Source organism: Cebus imitator, unplaced genomic scaffold (assembly GCF_001604975.1).
Source record: "Cebus imitator isolate Cc_AM_T3 unplaced genomic scaffold, Cebus_imitator-1.0 Scaffold180, whole genome shotgun sequence".
Lineage (NCBI taxonomy): Eukaryota > Metazoa > Chordata > Mammalia > Primates > Cebidae > Cebus > Cebus imitator.
The window spans coordinates 113042-119883 of record NW_016107495.1 but is presented as its reverse complement, the minus strand read 5'-3'; positions in this window follow the sequence as shown (position 1 = coordinate 119883).

The following is a 6842-nucleotide window of genomic DNA, read 5'->3' as shown; positions in this document are numbered from 1 at the left end:
AAAAAGACTCCATCTAAAAAAAAAAGAAAAAGAAAAACCATTAAACAAAGTCATAAGGCATGTAATGAATTATAATTAAATATAAATGGGAAAATGAATGCTTAATTTTCCATGGCTTTGTAAAGAGTTCATTAAACTTATAAAATTGTTAAACAGAAAAAACTAGATAAAAACATATTTATTTGTATACGCACAAAAATAAATTAGCATATGCATTGACTAGGCAATTCTAGTTAAAAGAATCATCATAAGGAGATCATGAGTCTAGTTAGAGCTCATTGGGGTCACAACTACATCAGTTTTATTCAGCATTGTACACATAGCACCTAGCACAATATTTGATATTTAATAAGTGCTCAACAAATACTTTTTTGAAAGAAATGTACACAGATGTGTCTGTACGCTCATTCCAATTCCTTGTAATATTAAAAAATCAGATATGACAAAATCCATCAATAGGGGAACCAATAAAGCAACCATGGATTCTCTAACACAAGGTCATAATAAAGGTGACCTAGAAAGACATCCAAGATACATTACATGAGAAAGGGAAGATGCAGCTCAATGTACAGTATGAGCCCAGTTTTTTCTTTTTTTTTTTTTGAGACAGAGTTTTCGCTCTTGTCGCCCAGGCTGGATGCCTCCCGGGTTCAAGTGATTCTCCTGCCTCAGCCTCCGGAGTAACTGGGATGACAGGCATGCACCACCATGCCCAGCTAATTTTGTATTTTTAGTAGAAATGGGGTTTCTCCATGTTGATCAGGCTGGTCTCAAACTCCTGACCTCAGTTGATTCGCCCGCCTCGGCCTCCCAAAGTGCTGGGAATATAGGCATGAGCCACCGTGCCTGGCCTGCCCAGTTTTATTTGAAATGTAGACAGTATGTACACAAGAAAAATACGGAGAAAGCCGCAAAGTAGTTGATATCCCTTGCGGGTGGCCTTATGGGTGACTTTAACATTCTCTAAAGATTTTTTTTTAAATGTTTACAGTGAGGATAAATCACTTTTGGCTCAATAAAACATAAAGTTTATTTATTCATGTTTTTATAAGAGAAATGACAGGAGACCCCCTCCCCCTGAAGAAAGTGAAGCAGGCGAGTGGGGCTGTTACAGATGAGAGGGAATTGGGGTCACAAAGACATCCTTGTGACTAGCACATCTCTGTGAGCTGATCTACAGAGGGAATCAAACTCTGATTGGGAAGTCCCTTGACCTGTAGGCCTGACTACCATGGTTCAGAGGCCCACAATGGGGATAGCGTGCTGCAAGAACAATCAAGTCCCTCATCCCTGGGTAGGTTTTGAGAAATCTGGCCTATATGGGCTTCCCTTGCTAAGGAAGATACCTGGGCATCCACCTTCAGCTTTTATAATCTTTTTCCAGAAAAAGGATGAACTGATTAGATTTTATATCTTACTAAGTCTAGTCACACTTAATTCTACATCCAGTAAGTTTACACTAAATCACCTTAATTGGAATGTGGGCATGCAGACAAATTCATCAAACATTTAGATAACTTCTTAGGTTATTTCTTTCAATTTGTGTGAATTTTACTAATTAGATTCGGAGAAGGCAATCTTACTCATTTTTAATTTTGGGAACTGCCTTACCATCATCTTCACATACTGCCTCAAAAGGTATGAAGGAGAAAAGAGAGGGGAGGAGGCATGGAAGTCATGAGCTATGTCACATGGTTTAGAAAAAAGCTCAAAGTAAAAAGTCAGAGAACTAGATATTAGTAGAAACCAAGCATCTACCTTAGTCCACTCGCTATGTTAAACACTCTATACGAGCTATTCTCATTCAATCCTTCATATGGTTTAACTGTGGTAATATTAATCCCATTTTATAGATGAGGAAACTAAGGCTTTAGGAAAAAAGTAAAAAAGCTCTTTCTTCAAAGCTTGCAGAGTTGAACATGACTAAGAAACAGCCACTGTATTAAAACTTTGGGAGGTTTAAGGAAAACTCTGGGAATGAAAAGAAGAAAAAATGGTAGGAGCAATTGTAAAGTTTTCTTTTAGTAAATTTGTGAGCAGAGGAAAAAAGATAAGTGGAAAGAGGCGCAAGACACTTTGGGGACATAGGGTGTTTTTAAGTTTTGGTGGCCCTAAGAGTGTTTACGTAGTGTTTACCTGGTATGTGTCATCAGGCTCTTGGGAGGTGTCTGAGGTTCGCAGGCAGAAGGGAGGGAATAACTGCTACGACAACCAAGAGCGTGGGAGGGAAAGGGATTAAGAGCGCACAGCTGGAGAACAGCCTGGGTTAAAACATGGGGCATTTTCTTCCTCATTTTCTTCAAGCCTGCTACTGAAAATTTTCTTAAATGCCTACTGCCAGAGCTGGGAGATTGACATGAAAATGGAAATATTCTCCTCAGAAGCAATGTCATGTAATGGGAGTTGTAGTTTCTATAATTTAGACATACTAAGTGTGGTCTAAAAGGTTTTTGCGGGATTTGTCTGGAAAATGAATACCATATGTTAACGCTCTTTCTATGGGAAAACGCTTGAGGAAGAAACCACCTTACAAACTAATTTAAGTGTGACCCAGTCATTAATTATTAGGATAGAGACTGCCACCACCCAGTTCTGGGTGAGTCAGGAGCAGTAGACTATGAAAAGCTGTTACTGCCACCTGCCTCATTTTCTGCCTTTTGAAACAAGTCACAGGATCACAGAACACCCAGGAGCAAGCAGGCTGATCTTTCTAAAAACAAAATAGAACAAAAAACTTTTCAATGTTTTGCTCTGACATAATCAAGGATTCTCTGAGACAAGTGGTGGACATTAGTTTTCTCCTTGTAGCTCCCTCCCCTTTTGCACCTACCAAGGAAAACAAATAAGACAATCTGAAAACAATTAAAAGGATTTAAAAATTATTTACTTTTACTTTTATTACAATAAATAATTATTAATAATAGAATTAAACAATTTTCAATTAAAACCTACTGCATTACTTTGGGGTTTCACAGCAGCAGAAATAAACATAAATCCAGTTGAAAGGGCAAGGCTTCTAGAATCCAGTGACAAGAAACAGTCTGGTCTTGATTATTTGGGCTAGCAATGGGAAACACTAATACAGATAATGCAGAAACAAGGAAATGCATCGGCATACTCTATTTGCACATCACGTTATCTGACACTTCACAATATTCCAGCTAAGTAATTTAAGCAAGTCATGAAGCTCTGTTTCCGCAAGAGTTAGAGTTTTCTCCTAGCAAGCCTGTGGCACAACTGCTCCCAGAGCCACCCGCTGGCCAGAAATGGGCCCCATCATCATGCAGACCCAGAAGCCTCCACCCTGGTAGAAGCAGCCATCTTCCTCAAAGCTCTTTCTGGCTCACACAACCCCTGGTTAAAGGAAAATGGGACAGTGACATATTTAAAGGGCCCTTCTCGAGGACTGAGATGAACTAGAAGACAGACAGACTGTGGCTTCAGATCAGGAAGAGGCTTCGCAGTAAGGGCCACATGCAGATTAAGTCCACATGAAGAAGTAAGCTAATAAAGGCTGACCATTTTGCTGATAATCAAGTAGACTGCATGTATATATGAATATATCATACATACATATGTGGAGAATATGTATGTACATATTTAAAAGGCATATATACACATAACCAGATAAAATAAATGGTACATACATTGCTACTATGAACACGGCAAGTCCCAGACAGACCAATGACTAATATGCTCAATTAAACTACTTGAATTAAACTACTCTTCCTCTCCACCTACTTGCAGCAAACATATTCCAGTTGCACAAGTGGTGTTGTTTCTAGGTTCCTGAGAAGGAATGGAATTGCTCTCTTGTTTCAAAACACTATAGAAAGCCAACTGCATCAGGTCCAAGCTAAACTCAATAGGTGGCATGATTCCTGCCTCCTATTCTTAGTCACAGGGCATGAAACCTTACTCAAAAAGATACCAATTTCTTTTGCTATAATTGGCTACAAATCTACATATTATGTTGATGAAGGGGAGGGGGAGGAGGTGGGCAGCAGGGAGTTTACACCTTGGCAATTATTCATTGCCTTTCCCTTTACCCAGAGAAAACACTACTTAAAAAAAAAAAAACAAAAAAACCTAAAATTTAGAGTTCAATAATAAATTTTGCTTTCTTGGCACATTTTTTAAAATGAGCATATCATTACATATAGTTAGGTGTTTATCTCCTGAATGGTTGCTCTGGAGAGGCAAGTTATCTAAACAACAAAATAACCTACAAAAAAAGTTAATATTGTGAGCAGTCTCAATGTGTAGTTATTAAACTCAAAGTCTAATGCTGAATGACAACAGTAATTTAAACAAATGTATTTATTTATTTTGAGATGGAGTGTTGCTCTGTCACCCTGGCTGGAGTGCAGTGGCACGATCTCGGCTCACTGCAATCTCCATCTTCCAGGTTCAAGTGATTCTCCTGCCTCAGCCTCCCCAGTAACTGGGATCAAAGGGGCATGCCACTATACCCAGCTAATCGTTTTGGTATTTTTAGTAGAGATGGGGTTTTGCCATGTTGCCCAGGTTGGTCTTGAATTCCTGGGCATAAGCAATTCACTTGCCTTGGCTTCCCAAAGTGCTGGGATTACAAGTATGGGCCACCATGCCTGGCCCAGATTTATAATGCTATTCACAGATCTTGCAGAATTATAACACGCTCCTTCTATAACTTGGTTAGTGACATCAAGTACTAACTATGTTCCAGGTCAAGAACTTACTCTTGAGATAGTCAAATAGTGCTTGTCAAGAATATCAGAATCTAGAATTCATGGTGAATTGTATATATTTTAATAAAACCCTAAAATCAATTCTAAGTTTAATTACTACCCACAGAAACTGCTCAAGAGAAGGTATTAACCAAAGAGAGACATGAAATATCCACAGCATTTGGCTACCCCCTGCATCTTCAATACTGTCTCTAACTTCAATTTTAGCGTATGTGTTGCTGAAGAGAACAGTCTGCCTCCAATTTCAACGTAGCATTGAGGTACTCTATAGACATCATCCAATATACATGCTTTTAAAATAGCACTACTCTGATTTAGCCTGGCTTTCTAAGAATGATTCTCTGGAGAGAAAGACCATGTGAATGGTCTGTGGGAGACCAGCACAATCCTGTTGCAGTGCAAATGAATTTTCCTGGAGACAAGCCTTTGTTGAAATATTCTAAAATCAGTGTATGTGGCATCATCCAGTTCCGGGAACCTGGCCTTTCTAAGCATATGCAACACAACCCCTCACTTAAGCTACCTGTGAGAGAGCTACAAATGGCACAACTTCTTTTGCTACTCCAAATGTTAATACATTGAAAGATCTGTCTATATAGAGAGAGCAGATCCCTGCTTAAAAAAAAGAGAGAGATTATTGTCTCTTGCATATTTGTTTACTAAAGAGCAAAGCATTTTATTAGCATGCAGGCTTAAAAGGTTACATCTATTCTGCACTGTAGAATAGCCAACTATTTCACTGGAAATGAATAGCCAACAAATCCAATTTCCACAGCTCCATGCAAGGAAGAAGCATATCATCACTTTCTCTGGAAAAGTTAGACAACCGTGATTAACCATATTCCCTAAAGTAACTGCCTGCCAATGTCAGTCATTTGTACCACTGTCAAACATAAAAACTAAAATACGCAAATCACATGGGTTACATAATCAATTTACTTAAACTTCCGAAAATGCCCAGAGCATCATACGTTCAAGTTTCAGAGATTTAACACCATTTTACTTTTAAAACTGTCACTTTAAATGTACATGTCAAAGTGCTTCAAATGTAGAATACTAGTTAAAATTCTTCCTGGAAGGTTCTAGTACTGGCAGCTAACTTACTAAAGTTATTCACCCACAGGGTGTTCAAGAAAGGGCATGCTGCCTTACAAAGACACCTCATGGGACAAAGAAAATTCTGGTCTGACTTCACAAATTTTCTATAGAGTACTTAAGTCCAGAACTGAGGTCAAGATGAGGCCACTCTGAACACAGGCATCATTACAACCAAAGATTTCTATATCTGTTTTTGGCTTTTTAGGAACCCAAAGTCAAAAGTTCCAGCCCATCAAGCTTACTTTGTTCCCGCTGGCACGTTCCCAGTACTTGACTAGTCAAGAGATCTAAGGCCATCAAAGAGATCGGAATGTGGCAACATCTAGGAGCAACAAGGCAAGACCTGAGTGGGCAGGCTCTGTCCTAGGTGGTGGCTAGTTAAGAGGAAACCCAGGTGAAGAACGAAGAGGAAGAATGACAAATAGGCTTCTATATAAAATATAAAGGGGAAAAGTAGCTTCTGACTCAGACACCTTCAGATTTTTATTCTTCATAGGTCACAGAGTCAAAGTCTGTTAAGGAAGCGAGGTACATTCCAAATGCATTTTGACTGACTACAAAATAAACCAGTTCTTTGAAAACAACACTTAGGAAACTTCCAAATTCACAGAATGTTAAGGTGGTCCTTTCTTCCCTTTAAAGTGGATACTATGCCTGCTTTTTCCCTTGTATATTCTCCCAAAGCTCAGGCTCCAGGTCATAATCAACATTCTTTTGTTATCTATTTAGAATTTGGGTAACTCTAGACATATACTCCCCTCCTCTCAACACCTCTAAATTAGAATAAATAACATGATGGTATTAGTACTGTAACATCCTAAACTCAGCATTTAGCTTTCTTTCCAAAATTAGGATTAAAAGTATTTTAATAATGATGGTAAAATGCCAAGGAGGGGGCCGGGCGTGGTGGCTCACACCTGCAATCCCCACACTTTGGGAGGCCGAGACGGGCAGATCACGAGGTCAGGAGTTCAAGACCATCCTGGTCAACATGGTAAAACCCCGTCTCTATTA